We start from the raw sequence: 27,218 nt of genomic DNA on the forward strand, positions 1-27,218 counted from the left end.
GCTTATGCCAGCTGAGAGCCACTGAATTCAAACATGGGGACAAGGAGGTGCAAGCCCCACTTCCCATGAGCAACCAAGGACAGGAGCATGGCCCAGCGGAGCTCACAAACTAGCAGAGGTGGGAGGCAGCCTTGTAAATAATGTGCTAAGTGTTATTCCTAAATTAGGAGCAAAGTGTGGAGGGAGAGGTGACAAAGACCAATTCTGCTGCAGGAACCAGAGCAAGTGTCAATAAAGAAGACAGCAGGATGGGCCTGATGAACAAGCCAGATAGCACAGGAGGAGAGAGTGGTGTGAAAAGGCGCAGGGGGCAGAGGGCAGGGGAGAGGGAAGGGAAATGTGACCTAAGGATGGACTGGGGTCCAAAACAACTCTCTCTGATGCCCAGCTAAAGAGTTTGAATTCTGCTAGAATGGGAGGAACCACAACTTAGGTAAAGAGACAGATGTTTTTAAAAGATAACTGATGACCAAGTGAGACTAAGATGGAAGGAACAAGGCAACCAGGAGGCTGTGACCCAGAGCAGATGATGGAGGCCAGGGCCAAGAGGAAGGCAGGCCTCTAAGGGGCTGAGAGGCAGTTCCAGCAAGAAAAAGCATAGCCACTAAAGCGGAATGGACGGGGCACAGTGTGGGGAAATAAAGGCACTCGAACATATTACTGCCCTGGCTGAACTTCTCATGGAACATGGGAGCTGCAGACTCAGGGCGAGTGCTGCGACTGGGGCACGAGGAATAAATTAGCAGAGCTGACCAGCTGCCCATTAATAGCTGATCTTCTCCAGCCCCAACCTAGAGAGAGAATGAGAAGCCCAGCGCAGAGGGAAGAGGTGAAGTGGGACCGGATGCTCTCATCCAAGAGGCCACAGAAGTGTGAGGCTGAAACCCTGGAGAGCACAGACAGGAAGAGGGAGGAGGAGGGGGAGAACAGCCAGGAAGGAGGGCAGGAAGGAAGTTAAGGGCAGGAAGGAAGGTGGGAGCAGTCAACAAGGGAGGGGCAGGAGATGCCAGGCGGATTCAGCTTCTGGAGTGCCAAGAGCTGCCCTAGTCGGTGTGGCTCAGCTGGAGCGTCGCCCCATATACAAAAGGATGTGGTTTGATTCAGGTCAGGGCACATACCTAGGTTTTGGGTTCGACCCCCCAGTTGGGGCACTTGTGGGAGGTCAATGTTTCTCTCTACCCTCCTCCCCCAATCTCTCTCTCCTCTCCATCTCTCTCTTCCCTCTCCTACCTTCCCTTTCTCTCTCTCTCAAATCAATAAACATATCTTCAGGTGAAGATTAAAAAAAAAAAAAAAGTGCCAAGAGCTTGGAGACAGGGTGATGAGATAATTAAAGAAGCAAAAAAAAAAAAAAAAAAAAAGTTTTATGTAGTTAAGTAAAGGACATAGATAGCTAGAAGGAAAAGTGGAGGAATTTTTTTTTTTTTTAATTTCTTCTCACTTAAAGCTACAACTATCTTCAAGAAATATTTGGTCTCACCATTTTACAGATGACCACTATGGTCCCACAAGATTTAAGAACCCACCCAAAGTCTCAGTTAGTCTCTGGGACTCCATGAGAGACACACGATGCTACATCTCAGTCTGACCACGCCACACTTAAAAAGCCTAGGACAGCTTAACTCAGCCTTAGCTGGTATGGCTCGGTTGGCTGGAGCATCAATACGTACACCAAAAGGTGGTGGGTTCGATTCCCGGTCAGGGCACATACCCAGGGGTCATTTTCAATCCCTGGTCAGGGCATGTACCAGAATCAGCCTATCGATGTTTTTCTCTCTCTTTCTTAAAATCAATTAAAAAGAGAGAGCTAATGTTTAAAAAAAAAAGTGATTGAATATAAAGAGAATGAAGAGTATATGCTAGGTAAACCAATTAGACTGTCAGACTAAGAGAATATAAGCTAAGAGATCCAGTCATGCGTGTTCCAGTTGCTTTTTTTATTTCTAATTTGTACTTATTTGAACGTGTCCTACAACTACAAAAGCAATGGAGGCTCACTTTTATCTGTTTTTAAAGAACTGGGGTCCAGTCCTGGCCAGATGCTCAGTTGGTTGGAGAATCATTCCATACACCAAAGACTGCAGGTTCAATTCCAGTCAGGGCACATACTGAGGTTATGGGTTTGATCCCCAGTTGGGATACATGTGAAGGCACCCAACCAATGTTTCTCTCTCTCCATTCCTCTCCCCCTTCCTCTCTCTCTAAAAATCAATAAAAACATATCCTGGGGTGAGGATTAAAACTAAAAAAAAAAAAAAAGAAAAGAAAAAAAGAATGAGGGTCCAAGTGTGCAGACTCAGGGAGGGGACAGCTGACAGAGAATGACTTCTCTTCCCGAGACTGGAGGGAGACGGGAGACTATGGACAAGACGGACCAAAGCTAAAGAGGGTCACGCTCCATAACACTGTTTTCTGAGCAAAGAAGAGCTTGGAGCCTGGGGAAAGGAGGCTGGGGGAGGGCAGCCAAAAGAAGGGCTGAAACACAACACGGGGCGCAGACAGTGCTGATGACAGCCAGTTTCTAATAAGATGATGAGAATGGCGAGCCCTTTTGTCCAAAAGCCTGACCCAGCACTGCAAAGGCTTACGGGGGACGGAGATTAACAAAGATGACAGAAACCAGGGTATCACAGGCAAGACTTGGGCTAGAAAACCAGAGTGAGGATGACAGATGAGGCCTGAGAAACCAGGAGACAGAAGACCTCAAGGAACTGCAAGTCCTGGTGTGACCGAGAACCAGGTTTGGAGAAAGTAGCACGAGCGAGAGCCCGGGGGAACTGAGGCTGGGGGGCTGTTTGTTTGTTTGTTTGTTTTAAATATGTTTTTAGTGATTTCAGAGAGGAAGGGAGAGGGAGAGAGCGACAGAAACATCAGTAAGAGAGAATCACTGATCGGCTGCCACCTGCATGTCCTTTAAGAACTCAGAGAAGGCTGCCCTGACCGGTTTGGCTCAGTGGATAGAGCATCAGCCTGCGGACTCAAAGGTCCCAGGTTCGATTCTGGTCAAGGGCATGTACCTTGGTTGCAGGCACACCCCCAGTAGGGGGTGTGCAGGAGGCAGCTGACCGATATTTCTTCTCTCTCTCTCTCTCTCTCTCTCTCTCTCTCTCTCTCTCTCTCTCTCTCTTCGCCCCCCCCCCTTCCTCTCTGTAAAAGTCAATAAAATATATATTTAAAAACAAAAAACTCAGAGAAGGTGCCATTCAGATAACAATGATATCTCAAACTAGAGGCCCAATGCATAAAGCTGGGCCTGCGTCCTCTCACAATCTGGGAAATGTTGAGTAGGGTCCCTAGGCCTGGCTGGCGATCAGGGCCTATCGGGGCTTTCCTTAGCCTGCTGTCAGCAGCTGGCCCACCCCTTGCTGCTGCCACTGCTTGCCATCTGTGCAGTGCTGTCTCCCCATCCTCGCCACCAATCACCCTTTGCCCTTTGCGGGCGACAGGCGTGGGATGCGATCGCTTGGCTGGCCTGGGCCTCCCTCTTTGGGGCAATCAATTGTGGGGCGATGGTAGGGTGATGGTGGGACCACCTGACCAATTGCATCACACCAGCCTTGGCTGGTTTAGTGCCAGTACATGTTATAGCGTGGTCGTCCAGATGGTTGTTCAGCTGTTCGGTTGATTTGCATATTATGCTTTTATTATTATAGATATGGCCGTGCAAGCAGGTGGATAAACAGAAGGGGAGTGAAGGGAGGATGCCAAGCACTTATGTCCCAGGCATGTCACCAACCTGAAGGATAAGTGAACCAGGAAGGGGCCTGAGTTAGGGTGGGGTACACTAAAGAGAAAGCCAGAACCCTCACTGAATTTGGTACAATTACTGAGCATTCAGTTAACCTCCCAGTGTATTTACTGTATTTATGTTCTTAAATGTTCTTTCCATCAATTTATAATCACGAAAGATTTAGTTTGTGCTTTCAAACCCTACCAGTAATGTATACCACATGAACACACTATTTTCTTCTCAAATTACTGAAGCTAAAGAACAGAATATTAACCTCTAAGGAAAAACCCAACACAGTAATAAGCTCACCAAAGCCAAGTCTCATTATCCTTACTGTGAACAGTAAAAGTATATAATCTTCCTAGCAAGGTCTTTTACACTAAAGTACTTAATCATACAAAACATCACTCAGATACTACATATCAAAAAGATGCCAAGCTGGAAACACACCAGCAAAAGCCACGGGACTAGGAGAGGAAAGTCAGTCTCGTGAATGGAGGGTGGGGGCTGGGAGTAGAGACCAGCCATTCTTCTATCACTTATGAGGCCCTTCTCCTGCATGGATACCCAAATGTTGGGAGTGCCCATAAGGGGGTCTCCCCCTTTATGTATATGCTTTCCAAATGGTCTCACAGGATGTTAGCCGCGTGTAGTTAAAAAATATGTATATAAAAAAAATGTATACCTATCTGAGAAACTTCCAAACTAATAATGCATCGCTGAGTATATCCAGCTGACTCCTCAACAACGCCACTGTAGGAAGGTCAAAGCAGAAACACCCCCCCCCCACACACACACACACACACAGACACCAAACTGTTATGACCCACCTGTCCACATTAATAAAGGGCACCACCATCTAGTAGCCAGGTCAAACACAGGACTCACCTTTTATTTAACTCTTTTCCCCACCTCCACATCTACCCAAAGCAAGTCCTGTGGATTCTAAAACCCACCCAAGTCTGACCCTCTCTTCCACTTCCCCACCCAGCCAGATCAAGGCGCCTGAGCCCTCACCTGGACTCCTAATCAGTGCTGTTCTACACTCCCTGCCTCCACTCACCCACCACCCATTTCCCCATCCAGCACCAGCGTACGTTTTTACTGAGGAATCAGATGGAGCCAATCCCTCACTTAAAACCATCCCATCCTTGCCTCCGCAGTGAGAACACACGCCAAAGCCCTCCCATGGCCTAGAAAGTCCTACCTATTCTGTAGCCTGCTGACCTCACCTCTTCCCCTCTCCCCTTGCTGGCTGTCCTGTTCCTTTGTCAGACACCTCAACAAAATATTCCTTGTAATATCCCCAGTCCATCCCTCGCTCACTACCTATGCCGAAAATATTTGTTGCATGAATGAGAGAATCAGGGAGCATGCTTGAAGAAGGCAAGAAAAAGTAGAAATGAAGCTCATGAGAACATAAAAGAAATATGAAAGAGGGTCAAAGTGGGAGATCCAGCATGGGGGAGGGGAGTCAGAAGGCCGGGGAGCCTTGGAGAAAGAGTAGGAGAGAAATGTGGAAGGATAAAGGGGAGGGGGGGAAGGGGAAGAAGAGGGAAACCCACATCAGTAGGGGGTTTTCTGGGGAAGTATCAATTTGAGGTGTGTCACCTGGAGCACCTCGGCTGGATAAGGCATCTCGAAGGCATGTTCACACAACAGGACAGGTTTCACTTTGTCCCTGTTCTAGAGCCACAGCCTGACTCAATGTCAAATAAAGCAGCAATTTTTAAAAATCCCAACATGGTAAGTAAACCCTCAAGAATTCTAAATCCAGAAATAAAAAGCGCCCCAGAGTTCTAAACTCTTTAAATGCCTTGTCTCAGGGAATAACTGAACCTGAGTGATGCTTATGAATCCCAACCTCCTTCTGTATTTTCTGAACTACGGCTTCCTTATTTAATATGAAGTGAGTTTTGAGAACACTAGATTCACCCAAATCCGAAGTACAATGAACATTTAGTTCTCAGTTGCAAGTTAATAACCATGTAAAACATAGAAGGTGAAAGGAAAGGCCAATTACTGAATATCCACTGTATGTCAGGAGCTTTATACACATTATCACACTCCTGCCACTACCCTGAAAGCTGGACGATATTATTAGAATTTTAGGGATGAGGAAATTGAGCTCTAGAGCTAAAGTAATGTGCCCAAGTTCACAGCCAGAAAAGGGTGGAGTCAGAACTGTTTTGACTTCAAAGCCCATATTCTTCCATTAAAATGCGCTGCCTCCCAGAGCACTTGGTTTTAGAAAATGCATTCTGTAATGGATGAATTGAGTTTGGAAAATAAGGAACTTTAAGAATTCAAAACATTTCAACAAAGAAATGATACTGTAAAGGCCTGTCTCAGGGGAAATGGGAAGCTCCTCTATTCTGCCTGCCCCTCCTTACTGAGTGTTGCAAATGAACTGCACCCATTCCCAGAAAGAACCAAACCACCAGCTTCACACAGGCTGGCCTCTCCTTCCATTTACTGATGACAGTCCTCACACAGCCAGTGTTATTAGGACCTCTTACCCTCTAGGCACACACTCCCCCCCCACGCTCTAATCCTTCTCTCCTCACCTTTGCCACAACCCAAGTTTGGGCACGCTCACCTCTGCCTGTTCAGTGCAGAATCCTGACCTCAGGGGGTTTCCAGGTGCCAACCACCCTCTCGCTGCAGGAGTGAGTCCTCATCAAAATCACAGCCTGGCTTACAAAATCAGTCTGGTCCCAAACCAAGGGACCATGGCATTCAAGGCCCCACTGAATCTGCTGCCCCTACCTTTCCAGGCTCAGTCTTCACTGCTCTTCCACTCAGGCTCCCCTTGCCACATGCCCTTTCACAGCTCTGTGCTTTTGCTCCTGCTGTTTCCTTCAACAGAAGACTCTCACTCGCTTCTTAGCCAAATTATTCATTAATCTAACATTTACCAAGCACCCACTTCATGCAAGGCACTGTAAGATAACACAAGTGTTTTCAAAACTAAAAGGTGCTGTACCAATAAGGCATTCTCTTGGCCCCATAAGGAGTCTGGGGTTTATAAGACAACTAGTGGCCCAGTGCATGAAATTTGTGCACAGGGTGGGGGTGGAGGGGTGTTCCTCAGTTCTGCCTGCACCCTCTCCAATCCAAGACCTCTCAAAGGATGTCTTACTGCCAGTTTAAAGGGATCGGGCCTAAACCGGCAGTCCATCCCTCTCGCAATCCGGGACTGCTGGCTCCTAACCACTCACCTGCTTGATTGCCCCTAACCATTCTGCCTGCAGGCCTGCTTGTCCCCAAATACCACACCCCCCCAAGCCTGATCAACCCCTACTGCTCCCCATGCCAGTGTGCTCACCCCCAACTGTCCCCCCTACTGGCCTGCTCATCCCCAACTGCTACCCTCCACCCCCCGGCTGGCCTACTCACTCCCAACTGGCCCCCTTGCTGGTCTGCTTACACCCAACGGCCTTGCTCCCCACCAGCCTGATCACCCACAACTGCCATCCCATCCTGGCCTGATCACCCCACAACTGCCCTCCCCTCTTGGCCTCTAACTGCCTCTACCTCAGCCCTGCCACCATGGGTTTGTCCAGAAGAACATCTGGAAGGTCTCCTGGAGGGTCTCCCAGTCTAATTAGCATATTACCCTTTTATTAGTATAGATAGAGGCCTGGTGCACAGGTTGAGACTGGCTGGTTTGTCCTAAAGAGTGTCCTGGATCATGGTGGAAGTCCCATTGAGGTACGTGGCCAACCTGGGTGAGGGGCTAATGGCTGTTTGCAGACTGGTCACACCCCCTTTAGGGTGGGGGTCCCTGCTGGGGTGCCTGGCCAGCCTGGGTGAGGGGCTGATGGCTGTTTGCAGGCTGGCCACAGCCCCTGGTGACCCAAACTACCAGCCCCTCTTTTTTTTTTTTTTTCTTTCTTTTTTTCAGCACTTCCTTGAGCATAGGCCAGGGCCGGCTGGAAGCAGGTATCTGGGATTTATTTATCTTCAATAATTGAAACTCTGTAGCCTTGAGTGGAGGTCAGGGCCAGCCAGGGCAGGCTAGAAGCTTAGCTTCCTCCATCACCGGAGGCAACCCAAGCCTCCTGTTCACTCCAGCTCCATGGCTACCGCCATCTTGATTGGGTTAATCTGCATACTTGCTGACTGGCTGGTGGGTGTAGCGGAGGTATGGTCAGTTTGCATCCTTCTCTTTTATTAGATAGAATTAACAGGATTATGAAATGAAGCATAAGCAAGGCTAAGATTAGTAAGACAAGAACATGTTTGTAGAAAGAAGCAGTCAATGAAAGAAAATCAAAGAGGCAAGTGAGTAAATGACCAAATGCTTATCCCATAACAAGCAGACCAAAGAACAGATACAAGTTGACATTGGGAAAGAGGGAATATCTCTTCTTCAGAGGCAAGGGGATACAAAAGACTGATGAATATTCAGGTATTTTACCTAGAAAGGATTCAAGGTTGAGAGAACTCTCCCAGTGGCCTTTGTCTTCTCCATGATCTAGAAGACAATCATTTGTCAATGGTTAAAATATATTTTCTTGGTGTACCGGTTAATAGTGCGGATTTTTTTTCCAATATATGGAGTTACACATCTTTTGGTATATATGTGATTTGATATGTATGCTACTTTGTTGTATTGACAACAAGCTTCAAAACTTCATATGTCAAATTTTCTAAAGGTGTTAACATCCTAGATATTTTTACACTTAAAAATGTCAAATTTCGTGCCAAAAAAAGTGCATTTGTGGGAAGTTTTAATTCATTGCTTTATTTTGATCCCTGGGTTGACTCCTGGGACATACAGTGCCTCAAAACAAGAAAAGCTCTATTGGGACAGTATCCACAAATTACCTGAAAGATGGGAGAAATGTGTAGCTAGCAATGGACATTACTTTGAATAAAGCACTTTTGATGTTTCTCTTGAAATTATCATGTTTTCTTTTATTACAAAATCCACATTAATTGATACACCTAGTATATATATTTGAGGAAGGGACCATGAGAGAAGGAAGGATGCTGTTCAGTAAAGAATTTAGCCTTGTCCAAAAGGAGGTTTGGCCTTTGTCCTCAGCTGACAATCTGATTTTCAGTGGGGGCTGGCCACACAAGAAAGACTAATAATTCAATTTAAGTTGAGGCTTTGGGTCATGCAGTATCAGGTGACCTAGAAACTGAGATCAAGCAAGTGAGCGATCAATCACAGGTAGAACCCCAATAAAGACTCTGAACACCCAGGCCCAGGTGAGCTTCCCTGCTTGGCAATACCCTGTGCAGACTGTCTCACCTGTTCCGACAGAAGCCCCACCTCTGATACTTCCCTGGACTTTGTCCTACAAGCCTCTTACCTTGGCTGATTTTAGTCTGTATCCTTTCCCTGTTATGAACCAGAACTGTGAGGGTAACAGCTTTCGGTGAGCTCTGTAGTCCTTCTTCCTAATAATCAAACATCGGGGTAGCTCTGGGAATCCCCAAACTTGCAGCTGATGCCAGCGGTGAAGGTGGTCTTGTGTGGACTGTTCCTTCTAAACTTTGTAGCTAACTCTCACCATTCGCCTAAACCCATGGTCGGCAAACTGCGGCTCGAGAGCCAAATATGGCTCTTTGACCCCTTGAGTGTGGCTCTTCCACAAAATACCATGGCCTGGGGGAGTCTATTTTGAAGAAGTGGTGTTATAAGAAGTTTAAGTTTTAAAAATTTAGCTCTCAAAAGAAATTTCAATCGTTGTACTGTTGATATTTGGCTCTGTTGACTAATGGGTTTGCCGACCACTCAGGGGCTACAGCTGAAGGGTCATACAGCAAGTTGTCTACATTGATCCTGGACACTGGCCTTGGAGAAATCAGGAGTGAAAACGAGTGTTTAGATTTTATGCTCTGCTTTAGTTCGTGAATTTTTTACAAAACAAGCCTGTGTTACTTTTATAATGAAACATCACTTTTAAGAAACACATAGCCAAGCTGCTTCAAGAACATTATTTTGTAGAGATGTTCAGCACAGACTGGAGCAGCTAAGTTCTGGAATCATCAGGAAAACTGCTTCTCAATGTATCCCAAACATTAACTTTGTATGTGAACTTATTCCTAACCCCCATTTCATCAAATTAACAAAGATTATATTACTTGTATCACCAAAGAATCCAAGGAACTGCAGTAACAGTTTCAATAAGAACGTGAAAGTATGTCCATACTTTTGACTAAATCAAGACTGTCCTTACATAGATTTCCGCCCATTCTATTCATGCTAATACAATCATGTGCCGCATGACAACATTTCAAGGTCGTCTCTCACACCATATATAGGTCGGTCGTCTCTCCTAAGATTATAAGGGAGCTGAAAAAGTCCTATTGCCTAGTGACATCATAGCACAATGCATTTCTCACATGTTTGTGGTGATGCTTGTCTAAACAACACTACTGTACTGCCAGTCACATAAAAGTACTGTACATACAAACATGTACAGTACATAATACGTGATAATAATAATAAACACTTATGTTACTGGTTTATGTATTTACTATACTATCCTTATTACAGCTGGAGTGTACCTTCTTACTTATAAAACAGTATGCCATGATACATGACAGCAGCCTCATACATCTGGTTTACTGCGTCTCTTAATTGCATAATGTTCTCTTGTGTTTGCTTTAATCTTGTGTTGAACAGTAACAGGATATATAGGTTTGCAGCCTAGGAGCAACAGGCTATGCCATCTAGTTTAGGTGTGCAGTAGGCTATACCATCTAGGATTGTGTAAATACACGCTATGATGTTCACACACAACATAATCACCTAATGATACATTTCTCAGAATGTATCTCTGTTGTTAAGTGGCACATGACTGTATCACTAAAGAGAATTTCTGCTTTTACAGTGCACTAATTAGCATGGCTGTAAAGCTGCAATTCACTAATTGTAATCAGAGGCAGGCTATGAGTCACTGGCAATAGAACACATCTCTGTACATTTTTACCCACTTGGCCTTCCTATGAGGCATCTGCATAGAGTTCCAGTTGTTTTGTGAATTCTTTAGGCAATTACCTTTTCAGGAGGTCTTGTTCTCCTTCATCTCTCAACTCAAAAGTCAAAGGAACCTACCAGTCTAACTCCAAAAAGTACACAATCCAAATAACTTCAATTTTCCAGAGTGTTCAAGAAATGCAATTTATCACTTGTGTTCCATTTCATTTTTTCTAATATCTCAATAGCCAGTCACTTTAACCAAGTTGTAACTTCCTAACAAACAAACTTAACAAGGTGATTTTTAAAAAGGTGACTCTAGATAAGTAAAAGTTGTAAGACAATATCAAAAAATTAAATTCATCATCTGTGAGGTGAAGAGTTTGGGGAAAAAAAATATTTTGAACTATATTTCCAGACTACCTGAGATAATAAGAGTAAAACAGATAAATACATATGAATTAAGTACATACACTAAGCAGGATGCAAATGTAACCACGTAGCATCGGTTTGGAAAGCATTGCAAACAACCTGGTCAGCAAAAGCTACAAGGCAGGTGTATCAACAGTCCTTCCAGCACTCCAATTTAACTGCCATAATAAACTGGTACTATAAATGAATAAAGTGTGTCCATCCAAGAGCAAAAAGAGACTTAGTTCCGGCAGCAATGACTTTTCAAGAAGAGCCTTGGCCACACTAGGAGAAGATGCAGACATTGTCTTGAAGCTGACCTGACTGTACCAGATGCCCTGTCCCGAAATCCCCCCAAAGAACACTGATGGGGAAGGCAAGCAAATGAGAAAGATGCACAAAGAATTAAAAAAGTTAAAAACTTAACAGGGAAGGAAGAACAAGAGCATTCAAGGAGCCACGCACCATGTGGGAGAAAGCCCATTGTAATATATGCCTATAAACAATTCTTTACAGCTTACAGAAGGGTTTATAGCCATCCTCTCTTCTAGTCCTGACAACAACCCATTATTAGTGGAGAAAACAGTGGCTCGGTGAGCTTACTGTCACGCCAAGGTCAGGCACAAAGCTAGGGCTGCAATTTGGACCCTATCCCGAAAGATCAACTAACGAGCGACAAGGAGACACCTGGGGAAATCAAGTGCACACGCACAGTGCCCCTGGGGAATCCGGGGAGGCTGCAGATCACAGCGGACAAGGTGGAGGAGAGGGATCAGGAGCAGGTAGTGGCCAGGACACCTGGGCGTGAGCAGCCGGCCCAGCCCAGCCCGCCGCACTCACCCGAGGCCCGGGCGGGGTCGCCCGGCGCTACGGCTCCTCCCGGCCAGCGGCGGCGGCGGCGGCGACTGCAGCGGCCAAGGCAGGGACGCATCATGCGGCCGCGCTCATGGCCGGGCCGGAGCGGGCCGCGTGGCTCGGAGCGGGCCGGTCCCGCCGGGCCGAAGGAAGGGAGGTGGCCGCGGAGCACACACCAGAGCCCAGAACTCTGCCTGGAGAGCACAGCAGTGCGACCCCCGGAAGTGAACCCGCGAGGTCAGCGGCGCCGCGCCTGCGCAGTTCAGGCTGCTCCCGGGGCTCCTGGCGGCGGAGAAGGGCTTGGGATGCGCTCTCCGGGACTCGGTGGGCAGGGTCTATCTGGAACAGAGGCTCTGAAGGAGTGGCAGTTCCTTGAGAAAGGCAGCTTCTAGTCGCAAGCTCCCCTCGCCAAAGTAAAGGATCTCCAAACTGAGATCCGGAAGGGAAAGGATGGGGTCTACGGGCTGCCGTGAGGTCCAAGCCACGAGTCGAGCTGTCATCCAAGGTCCAGTGTTCTTCCCGAGTGGTTGGAACCCGCGGTGACCTCTTAAGGAACTGAGCATCATCGCAGGTGTGGCCTGTAGGTGTGCGGGAATGAGAGCTCAGAAAACGGGGACATGGAAACAGCGATGAAAAAGGTGGAGGCAGAAGCATATGAGGAAAAGTGGAAGCATAGCCCGGCTGGTGTGGCTCCTTGCTTGAGAGCCCTCCCTTGCACCAAGAGATCTCTGGGTTGACTCCTGGTAAGGGCACACGCCTGGGTTGCGAACTTCATCCCCAGAAGGGGACATGCAGGAGCCAGCCAGAGGATCTTTCTCTCTCATGGATGTTTCTATCTCCCTCTCCCTTCCTCTCTGGAAAATCAATAAAATTATACTTTAAAAACAAATAAATAAAACATATAGTTCTCTGGTTTAAAAAGAAAAAGGGGCCAAAACCGGTTTGGCTCAGTGGATAAAGCATCAGCCTGCGAACTGGAAGGTTCCAGGTTCGATTCCCATCAAGGGCATGCACCTTGGTTGCAGGCACATACTCAGTGGGGGGGGGGGGGGGGGTGCAGGAGGCAGCTGGTCTATGTCTCTCTCTCATCAATGTTTCTAACTCTATCCTCCCTTCCTCTCTGTAAAAAAAAAAAAATTAAAAAAAATATTTTTTTTAAAAAAAGAAAGAAAAGGGGAAAGCATACTGGGCTGGGGATTGGAGGCCTGGCACCTGTGGAGGCTCTGGTGTTCCCTTTCTGAGGGACCTGGATGTCAGAACATCCTAAGGATTCCTTCCAGGTGATGTCCTAAATATTTTGAAGGTAGACATGTTTTTTATTTATTTGGGTTTCCTAAAATATTTGGGGCAATTGCTGCAGGTCTGGGAAGTAGATGCTTAGTGCTTGTTGTTAAACTGGTAAGTATTGAATAAATTGTATGAGAAAAGCAGTAATTATAGTTAAGGAATTTATGAGAATCTTACTGACTGCAAGCTACTTTCTCATTATTTACTGTCTTGCCCCCAGAAACTCATTCCAGCCAAACTTTAGGAATAAGGGGTACATTAAATTAATCATCAAAATTCCAGCTTTAAAAGTTGAACGTGTGTTAGTGGGTCTCATATGTCTGTATTTAGAGTGGTGCTATGTCTGTATTCAGAAGGGTGCTATTCAGTCACCCTTCACTGAGCCTCCTGTTGCCTGGGATAATTGTTTTCACAAAGGAAAAGTGAGGTTGGCCCCTCCAGTCAGTGGTCAATTCTTTTCACATAGGCTGAAAGAAAGGATGGTTATCTCTGATGACACCAAGACTATACTTGAGATATACTTGCTGCGAGCAACATTAAAACTATAGCTTTTTAAAACACACACACACACACAAAAGCCCGGCAAGTGTGCCTCACTGGTTGAGCATCATCGCATGCACAAGGAGGTCACCAGTTGGGTTCATAGTATGGGCACAAACCTGGGGTTTCAGCCTACATCCCCAGTAGGGGTCATGCAAGAGGCAACTGGATGTCCCATGGATGTTTTTATCTCTTCTTCTCCCTTCCTTTCTCTGAAATCAATAAAAACATATTTTTAAAAAGGTAAGATCATGACTTTTATACAAATACAAACACATGTAAAATATTTAATTTAACTCACTAATTAATGAGAAAGTATGTCAGATAATACAAATGGTTGAGAGACGAATCCAAAAGACAGACACATATAAAGGCAGTTAGGAATGCTTTTGCTTAATAGATGCAAAACTGGCTTCTTTTACAGTGGGGGAGGGAGGTCAGTTGGATTTCTACTATACAAGATTCACTTATCTGTCATATCTGTGGGCAAGAATCACTTTCATTGCTATAAATTCTCTATAGCCTATAGATTTATAAAAGCTTAAAGAAAAGGAAAAAAAAAACAAACAAAAAAAAAACCTCATGGAACCAGATAACAAGAAGGGTGTGCCAGACAACTCCAATTGTTCATTGAAAACACCCAAAACCCATTTCAAAGTCTTACATAAATAGTAAAGAGGGCAAAGGACTTGTATGCAGGCATATAAGTATAACCAATGGACGCAAGACACTGGCGGGGGGAGGGGGAGAGTGGGAAGTATGAGCCAGGGGAGAGGGGGTTAGGGGAAGCCGGGGGCAGGTCAATGGGGAAAAAAATAAGACATGTACTATTATTTGTAATACTTTAAACAATAAAATAAATTTTTAAAAAAGAGAGGGGATTTCTATTCCATAATACTCCTGAGTCCCCACACTTGTCTGTACTTTTAATTACTAGGATAGCTTGTTTAATTTAACTTTAAAATTGCACCCTTGTTAAAGGAAATAATAGCACAATGAAATAATGCTTTAAAATATTTAACAAGGATGACAGCAGATGACAAAAACAATTCAACTTTTATCAAGGACTCCGATCTCTTTCTCAACAGAATTGACATGTCTTCTGCAAGTCATTTCCCCTCTCCAGGCTTCAGCTTTGTCTTTTTTCCCCTTAATCTCTAAAGTATGAGATTAGTCTTGATTTCTAAGATTCTCCCAGTTTTAAAATTGTGTCTCAACCCAGAGGTGTTTTTTGGTTTTGCCTCTCTCTGATTTCACTGAAGTCCTGGGAGCAGAAAACCTAATAAATTGGAGATCTTTGCAGGGAAAGGGGACATTCCAATCTCAGGGTTAGTTCCTGTTACCCCTCAGGTGATAGTTTCCAGCTAACCAGTCATCCCAGGAAACAGCCCTTTAAAAAGTGAAGGCTCTAGTCACATATGTGAAAGGAAGTTCAGCCCACATTCAAAGTAACAGAAATGAATGCAAATTTAAAGTACAAGGAAATCCCAGTTTTCATCTATTAGATTGGCAAAATAAAAGTTTGGTAATACCTCATGTTGGCAAGGCAGACCAAATTGATGCAATTGTAAATTTGTTCAGCTCTTTGCAGAGCAAGATACCCTTTGACCCAGCGATTTCCCTCGGGAATTTATCCTACAGATAGACTTACCCTTGTGCACAAAGATGCTTGTACTTGAGCATTTATGGTAATATGGTTTTAGAAGCAAAAAAACTGGCATCACCCTATAAGCCAATCAATATATTAAATAAATTATGTTGTATGCATAAATGAAATATTGTGCTGTGCAATTATAAAAAGAGAATGAGGCATACTTTTATGTGTTCATATGAATGGTCTTCCAAGTGGTATATTAAGTCTATTGTGTAAAATTGTGTATTTGTGTAAAAAAAGAAGAGTGTGTGTGTGTGTGGGGGGGTAATATGTTTTTATGTACATAGAATATTCCTGGAAAAAATGTACAAGAAACAAGTCTTTAATTTCTTTTTCTAAACCCTATATTTATTTTTAAATACATAAAATTATAATTAGGAGAAACCAAGATGGCGGCATAGGTAAACACCTAAACTCGCTGCCTTGCACAACCACTTCAAAACTACAACTAAAAGACAAAATAGGTATCATCCAGAACCATGGGAAGGTTGGCTGAGTGGGAATTCTACAACTAGAAGGAAGAGAAAAGCACACTGAGACTCGGAGGAGGAATGGAGGTGTAGAAGTGAAGTGCAGAGGTACGGCAGTGCACGCTCTCTTGGAAAGGGCTGGTAATTGAATACACAATTGTCTTTCAATCGGGAGGGAGACACAAACTCCTGACTGCTCTGAACTCCAGTTCTGGTGGGACTCTGGGGCCCCAGACTCATACCAGGAGAAACTGGAATGTCTGGCATTGGGCGGAACTCAAGGTAGCTTTCTTTCAGAGGTGCTTTCAGTGATCATTGTTCCTGCACAGTGCCAGGGACACAGAGACATAGGACCTCTTCCAGGCAGAGCTGATGGTCAGCCATTGCTGTTTGCTCCACCCTGGTGATTCCCTGAGACCCTGCCCCATCCAATTTGTACGCAGAGGCTTTTGCATATGAATAGCCTAGCAACTGTGTTAAAGAGCCCCAGAGCCTCCAAAAGAAGACCCAAGGCTTGACAGCAGCTTCTAATGCTTCACAGCTGGGCCTCATCTGGGCACCTCCAAAACCCAAACAAAAAAGAGGAATCTGCAGATCTCTCTGTTGCTCCTGCTGAGTGGCCTCTCTCTTTGGAGATCCAAGAGCTAATGTATCCAGTGGTCAGAGAGAAACTATTCAGACTGCAATTCTTCAGATCCATAAGAGACACACTCAGGGGACAGACTCAGTGAGCGCCAAAGCCCCACAGAAGCAAGTCTTGCCCCATAAGGGTGTCTTCAGCACAGAAGTTCTCCCATCATAGACTCAACTGATCCTCACAGCCAATTGGCCTGGAAGTCAATTCTTCCCAGTAATACCAAAAACAATCAAGACTTAACTACAACAAGACTGTGCACACAGCCCACAAAGAGGTGTACCAAGAGTGTCCACCTTAGGTAATTAGGGAGGATAAGCCACTGGGCCCTACAGGACATTTAGCACACAAAGCCATGCTATCAACACAGGGAAGCAGCCAAAATGTGGAAACAAAGAAACAGGTCACAAATGAAAGAAATGGAGTAAAGCAAACTACTAGATATAGAGTTCAAAACCAGGTTGCTCAAGAATCTTCTAGAAGCCACTGATAAAGACCCTCGAGGATATGAAAAAGGACTAACTAGAAATTAAGCATACACTGACTGAAATAAAGCATAATATACAGATATCCAATGGGAGATTAGAGGATCCCAAGAATCAAGTCAAAGATTTGAAATACAAAGAAGCAAAAAACACCCAACTGGAATATCAAAAAGAAAAAAGAATCCAAAAATATGAAGATAGTGTAAGGAGCTTCTGGGACAACTTCAAGCATACAAACATCCGAATTATGGGGGTGCCAGAAGAAGAGAGAGAGCAAGATATTGAAAACCTATTTGAAGAAATTATGACAGAAAACTTCCCCTACCTGGTGAAAGAAATAGACTTACAAATCCAGGAAGCACAGAGAATCCCAAACAAAAGGAACCCAAAGAGGACCACATTATAATTAAAATGCCAAGGCAAAAGACAAAGAGAGAATATTAAAAGTAGCAAGAAAAAAAGTTAGTTACTTACAAGGGAATACCCATAGGATTGTCAGCTGATTGAAGGTCAGATAAAGAGCTTCACAGATAAGAAAAAGGTAAAGGAATTCATCACCACAAAACCAGTATTATATGAAATGCTGAAGGGTATTTTTTGAGAAAAGGAAGAAGAAGAAAAAGGTAAAGACAAAAATTATGAACAACAAAGTGACAACAAATACATATCTATCAACAAGTGAATCTAAAAATCAAGTGAATAAAAAGTCTGATGATCAGAATAATCTGGTGAATATAGTAGGATCAGGGGCATAGAAAGGGAATGGGCTGACAATTCTTGGGGAAAAGGGGTGTAGAGGTTTGGGAAGAGACTGGACAAAATCATACACCTATGGATGAGGACAGGGGTGAGGGCAGAGGGTGGGGTGGGAACCTGGTGGAGGGGAGCTATGGGTGAAAAAAGAGGAACAACTGTAATAATCGAAACAATAAAGATTTATTAGAAAATAAAGCAAAAAAAATGTAATTAAAAGTAAATGAAACAACCCAATTAAACAATTGGCAGAACACTTGAACAAGTACTTCACAAAAGAGACTATCCAAAACAGTGTTCATTTCCATTAGTCATTGGGGAAATGCACACTCAGACCACAATGAATGCTATTTACATACCTAACATGAAACCCCCAAGTGTTGAAGTAACTAGAAGTTCCATACACTGCTGATGGGCATGTCATTGTCAAACTGTCGTGGACAATTGTTGGGAGTATCTGCTGAAGCTGAGCATACTGTACCTATGTTCTCCAAGAGGCATGTATTTGAATGTTCACCCACCAATACACATGATAGTTCTAAATTGGAAACAATCTAAAAGCACATGAGCAACAGAAGGAATAAATAAATTGTGGTATATTCCTACAATAAAATACTGTACAGAATGAAAGTCTATATTACACACAGTCATACAGATGAATCTCACTAATAAGATGTTGAGTAAAAGAAGCAAGACACAAAAGAGTATGTATTATCTGATTTCATTAAAAAGGAAGTACAACGTTAGGCAAAACTGATCCTTGGTAGAGGAGACAGGGTAGGGCAGTGGTTACCATTAATGGGGGATGCTAGTAATAGTCTATTTCTTGATCTGGTTGCTGGTTATATGGGTACTCACTTGGTAAAAATTCATCCAGTAATTTTATGCTCAATTTCAAGTAAACAGTATGTGTGAGAGAAGAGACAGACAAAGGTACAGAGGTTTTTTCCAGAAGATCCAGTGAGGATTTTGATTACATTTGTGGTTTTTAAAGGTCATCTAGCTGCTTTGTGGACAGCATATTGGAGAAGGTCAAGAATAGATACAGGGAAATGTCAACTAATAAATGTCAATGGAGAAATTGAAATAGAACACTCAAGGTTTGGCAACCACGATAGTATTATTGTTGATGGAAAATAGGATGTTTAAATAATCTCAAAGCATCTTCCCCACAGAAGGATGTTTGGGGTTGTTTCTTCTTCTTTTTTTTTTTTTTTCTACCAAGTTTGTAGTATTGAATACAACAGCCAGACTAGGGAAGCCAGGAGGCTTAAACTCCACAACCCATGGTATTAGACAAGGCCCAGAAAGTGGTATGATGTGCTCCTGAATTTATTTTCACTGAGTCACTGTGCCTCCAGCTGTGGGTAGAGCCTGCTGAGGTTCCAGGACTGTGCTGGTGGGAAGGCAGATGGCTAGTGGACAGGTATGGAGCAGTTACTGAGGGTCAGGCTCTGGGCTTGGCCCCTGGATCTCTCAAGCTCACTTTCTTCTGCCTTTTGAGTAAGTGCACAATTACAAACTGATATGTTCCAATATAGGAAAAGCACATTGTATGGTGAGAAGGTATAAACCTGAGAGACTGATCTGGTGTGGAGGTCACATGGAAGGCTTTCTTCAAGATGTGATATGTGAAGGACACCTGGGTATTTGATGAGCAAAGGGGGCAGGAGGTGGAGGAAGAGGGTTCCAAGCAAAGGGTGGTGGAGTGGAAAGCAACTTGAATTGTTTGAAGTTCTGTAAGAGGCCTTGTGTAGAGGGCAAAGGGGGAGTGGCTTCAGTCCAGGCTGGAGCGTTTAGAAGGGCTTGGGTCATTCAGGGTCCTAACAACCAGTCGAGGGATGCCAGCCACATCTGAGGAAAAGTGGGAAGCCACTGGAGGATTTGATCACATTTGTGGTTTTTAAAGGTCATTCTAGCTTCTTTGTGGAGAGCATACTGGAGAAGGGCAAGAATAGATGCAGGGCAATGTCAACTAATAAATGTCAACTGAAGTAGAATACTCAAGGTTTTGCAACTCTAGTATTATTGTTAATGCATGCTAAACTACCGGAAAAGAGGATATTTAAATAATCTCAAAGCACCTCTCCACAGATTACGAGTTATTTACAAAAGGAAGAAATGGTCCCTTTACACTGAATAAATATCACCATCTCAACCATTGCTCAAGCATAATATCATGCAAGTCACACTGCTGTTTGTGCCTCCTGATACCATGCACTAAGGACACACAGCTAGGCAGTACTGCTGCCAAACATTACACAGTACTCCTGACTCTATAAGGGAGCAATCGGAAAAATATAAACAGACATTCTACCAAACAAGTGGCCTGAACTCCTAGCACACATTAGTGTCTTGAAGGAGGGGAAAGCTGGTAACCATTCCAGATTAAAGGAGTTTGCTTTTGAAGATGGAGGAAGGAGCCTTGAGTCAAGGAATGCAGGAGGCTGCTAGAAACTGAAAAAAAGGAAGGAAAATGATTCTCCCCAGAGATTCCAGAACGAATCACCCCTGCTGATACCTTGATTTTAGGACATGACCTCCAGAACCGTAAGATAATAAATTTGTGTCGTGTTAGCCACTGAGTTTATGCAATATGATACAAAGGGGGAAGAGAAAATAGACATGCTGGGTAACCAGAAACACAGACTAATGCTATGTCACAGCACTAGTTTTATCTTGTATAATTGTTTTTGGACTCATTCTCTAATCAAAGTATTTTTGAATATTAATTCAGTCGTACAATAACTTTAATATTTCTCCTTCCTTTTCTTCCTGCCCTTCCTCTAGTATCATGAGATATCTTAGCAAATGCTCTGTCCTAAATATGTTGTTTTCCCTTGCCTGCCCAGAATCTGTCCCCCTTCTCCTCACAAGAGTATCTAATTTTCCTGTGGGGAACCACTCTTCTCTTGCTCCCTACCCAAGTAGCTGGTTAGGGCTGATCCTCACTCCTGTCCAGATGAGGCCAATCGAGTTATCCCAATACCTGGCCTCAGAGATTGGTTCAAGGGGATGAGCACATGAGTGATGTTGGTCCATCCAGACAGAATCCTGGGACTTCAGCTAGAAATATTGAAAGAGAGAATCCCACTCCCCTTTCCCCCCCACCTCTGCTAAGTTGAAAAAATATAAGCCTGTTGCTGCCAGAGATCACTCCATAAAAAAAGAGCCTAATGTGAGAATGAAGCCAAACCAGAGGGAAGCAGTCAGGAGAGGAAAGAGACTAAGTTCTGATAACATCATTTGAGCCCCTATCTTGTTGGACCAACTCCAGAACTTTTCAGTTATGGGAGCCAATACAGTTTCTTGCTTCAAGAACCAGTATGAATTGAATTTTTAATAATTGAAAGAATCCTGGTAAACACACCTTCCACGTCCAGACATACTACTTCTATTATATTTCCTTGATTTATCAGTCTCTATATTTCACAACAGAGATAAGGTTAATCTAGCATGACTTGGTCTTTTCATTGGTGCTTCCTCTTCTGAGGGACACAAATATTTTTTTGTAAGTAATCTGTTATGAATATTTTTCAGGCCCAAAGTCAAGTTCACTGACCTTACTTTCTTCCCCTTTTTAAAAAATGGCTATGTCATCTGCCTCTCTCCAACCCTCTGGCAAGGTCAGAAGACCTTTAATAAGATAGAAAGAAAGTCCATATGAATCTCTTTAAGGGAAATTATATTTCCCCCAAATGGAATTTGACCCTGAATGAGCTCATATTTTCAATTTCTCTAACTAGATGGTGTCACCAGCCAGGTCAGGCCTACAGGAGATGGTGCCTTGTGCTAAGTTCACTCACTAAATGGAGGACTTCCTCCAGCCTCAGATACAATCCTCCTCTATTCCCATAGAGTATACAAGACAGGCTCATCCTCTGCAGGACACAGGGCAGACTTTACAGGAACCAACGGTATGTCTACTTACCTGAAGTGTCCACATGAAGAAGTGAAGGCTGTCCTCCTTTCCTTCCTGAGTTCACACCAAACTTGAAACACCAAGAGAACTATCATACATGATGGCCATACCAAGCTGGTCGAGAAGCAGCTATGACCCAGCCATTGCTTCTATGGGACTGCAGCTCCCAGCTATTTTTCTTCATGTGGTTCTCCTAGCAAGTCTGAAGTTCAATAGGCCAACTTCCCATAGTCTAGCTACCTAATCATCAATCCATGTCATTTTTTTCCTCATAAATGAGGGGCTTCCCGTTCTTTCTGCACAACTAAAACTTCAAAGAACTCAGTTTTCTAAAATTGACATTCAGCCCCATTTCGGATACCACTGCCTTTATTTTGAGACAGGGCTTTATTATTTCATATGAGCAACCACCAGGAGCACTATAGCTCTGCAATGTAGATGTGGAAATGTCTGTAGAGTTTGAGGTACGGAGCCCATACTCCAGAATCAGATACTTAATTTATGAAGTGTTGGAACCAAGTGTCACATAATCTCAAACTTACTGGGGAGATGTCAGTTTCTGCTTCTATACTTCCTTCCTCTAGAACTATAAAAGGCTTCCATAGGAGACACTACTATTGTTCACCTTTAAAAAAAATGTTTTTATTGATTTCTCTTTTTAGAGAGAGGAAGGGTGAGGGAAACATTGATGATGAGTAACATAGATCAGCTGCCCCCTGCACACCCCCTACTGGTGATGGAGCCAGCAACCTAGGTATGTGCCCTGACAGGGAATTGAACCCATGACCTCTTGACACATGGGATGATGCTCAACCAATTGAGCTACACAGGCCAGGGATTACCTTTTTATTTATTTTTTAATTGAAAAAAAAGTGTATTTGCTTAAAAAGATGCAGCCTGGCCGGAACCGGTTTGGCTCAATGGATAGAGCGTCGGCTTGGGGACTGAGGGGTCGCGGGTTCTATTCCGGTCAAGTGTATGTACCTTGGTTGCAGGCGTGTCCCCAGTAGGGGGTGTGCAAAGGCAGTTGATCAATGACTCTCTCTCATTGATGTTTCTAACTCTCTCTCTCTCTCCCTTCCTCTCTGTACAAAATCAATAAAATATTAAAAAAAAAGAAAAAAGAAAAAAAAAGATGCAACCTGGCCTAAGTTTGTGAAGCAGGCAAAGTGGAATCTATCAGCCTTCATCCGTAGAATGCCCTCTTTCAAGAAAAAAATTGGTCTCAAATTCACCTTTTATACCATGCATCCCTGCCTGAATTACTTTTAAAGTATGTTCATTAATGCAGTGACTTCAGTGGAATAGGCGGGCAGGAAATGGCATATGGTGTTTTTTAAAAGTGGGGACTCTGGGCGCGGGGAAGCAAGCAGAACCAGGCAGTCCTTGCGGACTCCCTGCAGGAGTTCCTCACCACCCACCACCCACGAAGTCACCCAATCATCTACAACAGCCTGCCTCACCTAACCCTTCCCAAGAGCACCCCAGTTTTAAGCAGACCCAGGAAACGAGGTTCCCGGGACCTTCCTGCCAGAGATCTCTCTGAGCGCAGTCCCAGAGGCGGGGGACTAGGCTTCCCACCGAGGAGCAGCCGGGCCAAGAGTGACCCGTGAGCGCCGGGAGCGGGCGGCGGCACGGTCCCGTCACGTGATCTCGCTCCTGGCCGCCCTCGCGCCTGCGCACACGGGGCCAGGGGCGGGCGCGGCGGCTGACTGACAGCTGGCGCGAGGATCCGGCTCTCCGACCTGCGCCGCGGCTGCACTGCCGAGCCCACCAGCTCCGCTCGCTTCGTCCATCCCTGACCCGCCGGCGCGCTGCGGTGAGAGCCCCCCCAACCCCCGCCCCGCCGGTGCCGCTGGCTAGTAGACAGGCCCGGGTCCCCCCGGGCGGCGCGGGAGCTCTCCGGAGGACGACAGCTGGAGCGCCCGAGGCAAAGGCACGGGCTTCCCTGGGACCAGCGCGTGAGGGGCTGCGGGAGGGGAAGGGGGTCATCGGTGACGCGGGGTCCAGGGCCTCGGGCCGCAGGGAGACTTACGGGGTCTGCGGGGCCGGGCGGGGTGAAGAAATGGGAAGGGGAGCCCCCAGGCTGGGGGTCTGTACGCGGGGTCCCCACCCCCGGTGGCAGATGGTGTCGCCAAGGGGTTCTGAGATGGAGCTGGCTCCCCAGAATTGAGGGGATGAAGACCCCCCACCCCCCGCTTTATATCCCCCAGACACTTGGGAAGGCGTGCTGGGGGGAGTGCCTGGAACCGGGCTGGAAAGACATTTGCCAAGTCGTGCGTGTGTGCGGTTTGAAGTTTGCTGCCTCTCTGCTCCCGGGTGGCGGACGCGGGAGGGATTGGGGGCCAGGGAGAGGGCCCCCTGGATGGGTGCCTGGCATCAGCTCAGCCCGCGTCTGCCCAGGGCTCCCCTCCTCCGGACAGGTCACTGAGCACCGAGGGGTTTGCAGAGGGTGCAGCAGCACAGACGCAGGGTTAGAAGCGCAGCGTAGACAGCTGGCTCGGGACAGACTGAACCCAGTGTCCGGGGTCTTTGAAAGGAGCTGGGGACATGCTCCTCTTGTACTGGGTTTGTGCTTCCCTAGGTTTCATGTAGATGGGATTTGGGAGAAGGATACCGGGAAGAGGAAAAGGAACTGGCCAGCTCCCCCAACTCTCTGGTTCAGTGCTAGGCAAGGGTGCCAACTTGGCTACGAGCTGGCACAGGTGAGGCGCCCTGACCTGGAGGTTGTCACTGTGGTGAGTCAGTGTTCAAGGCAAGCTGACAGCTGTCAGGGCCCAGGCCATTGTCACCTAACACTAATGGTTCAGATTCGTTTTATGGAAGGCACCCCCTCCCTAACCCTAACCTGGGCAGCTGAGATGCGTAGCACTGAATTAAGCAAAGGAAAAAAAAGGAAACTTGGGATTGTATTGTACGTGAGCGCTCCTTGCCGTCTTCTCATATTTCTGTTTGGAAGTGTGTGTTCTCCCATTATGAAAGTATTTCCCTTTGGCTCATTTTTATTCCCACTTTGTTGAGAAATAGAACTGGAGTGCAGGGCAATAAGCTATTGAGATCGGCTCATCATGAAAAAGTTGACTCCTGAGATTTTCTTTTTCCGTTAAAGAAATGAAGAGAGCTGAGGATGCACACATATCACTCTTGGTGATCAGCAGATTATCTTCAGCCTTTCTCATTTGGTTCGGGAATGCATTCCCATGTTTGTTTGTTTTTTGTTGTTGTTTTTTGCAGTGCTTGTCTTTTGTAGGACATTGTCAGTTAATGTAAAGGTATTTTGTATTATTTGAGAATGAAACAATCTACATATATGTAAGCCTAAGCAACCGTCCAACTGTCTGACCATCTGACTGGTAGCTATGATGTGCAGTAACCACCAGGGGGCAAATGCTCAATGCAGGAGCTGCCGAGCTGCGGTGACTTGGCAGCTGCAGTTCTCGGGTGATGCACCCAAACCAGAGAAGAGGGAGCCGGATTCCCGGGAGCGTCACCCAAGAACCGCCCTCTCGAAATCCCGAACCCCTTGGGGGATGTTGGAGAGCTAGTTTTGGCCTGATCACCGCAGGCCAGGCCAAGGGACCCCACCGGTGCACGAATCCGTGCACCAGGCCTCTAGTTTAAGATAATGAAGAAGCTATTCAGTAACATTAGTAAATTATGAACCTTATAAATTTGCTACAGAATTCCAGAAAGTGGAGAATGTCCACAAATATCAGATGTGGTTTTCTTTTCATAACAATAACTGGTTCTTCAGAGGTAAATTGCTTTATGATGACTTCCCATGGCTCTAAAGGGACTTCTTCTAGGACAATCTTTAGGAAAAGTTTAGAGTGGGGTGAGTTATACTCCATGTCTCCCTCCCTGCCTCCCTCCTCTTTCAAAAAAGAAAGCAATCAGGTTAAAATAAATATCAAAAGCAGCCTTGGGAGATAAAAAAGAGTCATGGAAAGGCAATGAGCTGTGGGAAGGAGCTGCGAAGGGAGGAGTAAAGGTCCTATTACCAGCACTAACCCCTCACTTTTACACGAGAGTCCTTTACAGAGGTCTTCCCCACGCAAAATCTTCATTGATCGTCACAATAAACTTGCAGTGATAGGTGGTGTCCTCATTTCAGTGTCCGGATGAAGAAACTGAGGCTAAGTAGCTTGCCCAAGGTCACTTAGGGGGCAAAGCAGTGGTAAACCTAGCCATCTGACACGGGATGTGGGAGGGATGTGGGACGGATCTGGCTAGAAAGTTGCACATCCAAAGGCTGCAGGGCTTTCCCCGCATCCATTGGCAGAGCATCCTTCTCTCCTCCCGTTTCCCTGCTTACCAAGTCAGCTTAGCTTTCTTAGGTGTAGATGGGCCTTCACCACTTCCTCCTTCCCCAAGCGTGAGATAGTCTGCATCAGATTTGTTTTTCAGTCTTTGAGAAATCTAGTAGGAAGTATGATTGCAGGGAGTGTCTTTTGCTCAAGTGCTCAGTGTTTCCAAATAGTCTAGGTGTCTTCAACTGTGTGATGCAAGAGACCAAAGCAATTGTAGGGAAACTTGCCATAATTGTTTTCCTTGTCCTTCATCCGGAAGAGAAATGCAGTGGTTGTGAAACCTCAGAAGCTGACCCAGTAGTTTTATTTTATCGTTTTAATACATTATATTGTTTGGGTAATGGTGACACTTATAAAACAAACAAACAAACAGAAACAAAACACATACAACAACAACAAACATGGCACAACTGTTCTCATTAGGAAAGAACAAGATTTAATCCCTGGGCATCAAAACAGGGACTTCAGCTTTGGCTGGGTGGCTCAGTTGGTTGGAGCATTGTCCTGTACACTAAAAGGTTGGCAGGTTCGATTCCCAGTCAGGGCATGTACCTAAGTTGTGGGTTCGATCCAAGTGGGGGTGCATATAGGAGCCGTCTGATGCTTCTTTCTCACATCAAGGCCTCTCTCTCTTTCTCTCTCTCTCCCTTCTCTTTCTCCCCTCTCCTTCTACCCTTTCCTCTTCCTAAACATATCCTTAGGCAAAGGCGATTTTGTGTGTGTGTTTTAAAGGGACTTCAGGAGGAGGTTAGCATACTTATGTTTCAGTAGGCAAATTTAGGGCAATCAATAGAAATATAGATCTGGAGTGAGAAAGGTGAGAGTTCCAGTCTGCTCCGTGCTTAGAATATTGTGTTCCTTTCTAGACATCACATTTAATGAAGGACAGAGGGAAAAATCAAGCATATTCATTGGGAATTGCTCCAGTGGTGAATGATTTCAAGCCGGTAAGCCAAAAGGATCTTAGGTTCAGACTGTCATTTATTAAATTTGTCCTGTAAAGGCCTAAGATCCCAAAAAACCAAAGGACAAAAGTAATAGTGAGAAAGACTTCAGTTTTAAGAACTTTATTGTGTCAGAGTGATCTTTTAAAAACTGTGAGTCAGCCGAAACCAGTTTGGCTCAGTGGATAGAGCGTTTGTCTGCAGACAAAGGTCCCAGGTTCGATTCCGGTCAAGAGCATGTACGTTGGTTGAGGGCACATCCTCGGTGGGGGGTGTGCAGGAG

The 27,218-nt window shown here is 45.2% G+C and overlaps 2 protein-coding genes across 6 annotated transcripts in view; one reads left to right on the forward strand and one right to left on the reverse strand.

Moving 5' to 3' along the window:
- ZDHHC7 (zDHHC palmitoyltransferase 7) overlaps positions 1 to 12,811 on the reverse strand; it is a 31,675-nt gene extending 18,864 nt beyond the window's left edge. The window contains exons 1-3 of one of the 4 annotated variants that reach the window (XM_084905604.1): positions 11,922 to 12,811; positions 9,058 to 9,145; positions 8,154 to 8,210 (exon numbers count right to left, since the gene is read on the reverse strand). The gene's annotated coding sequence lies outside the window, so the exon portion shown is untranslated. The remainder of the gene's footprint in view (positions 1 to 8,153; positions 8,211 to 9,057; positions 9,146 to 11,921) is intronic. The other 3 variants (XM_084905606.1, XM_084905605.1, XM_084905603.1) reach the window with 3 other exon arrangements.
- Positions 12,812 to 23,378: 10,567 nt separating this feature from the next.
- The window catches only part of KIAA0513, a 54,179-nt gene continuing 50,339 nt past the window's right edge, over positions 23,379 to 27,218 (forward strand). For both annotated transcript variants that reach the window (XM_084905596.1, XM_084905598.1), the window contains exon 1: positions 23,379 to 23,500. The gene's annotated coding sequence lies outside the window, so the exon portion shown is untranslated. The remainder of the gene's footprint in view (positions 23,501 to 27,218) is intronic.

Source organism: Pipistrellus hanaki (assembly GCF_964339955.1).
Source record: "Pipistrellus hanaki genome assembly, chromosome: 15".
In the NCBI taxonomy this organism is placed as follows: domain Eukaryota; kingdom Metazoa; phylum Chordata; class Mammalia; order Chiroptera; family Vespertilionidae; genus Pipistrellus; species Pipistrellus hanaki.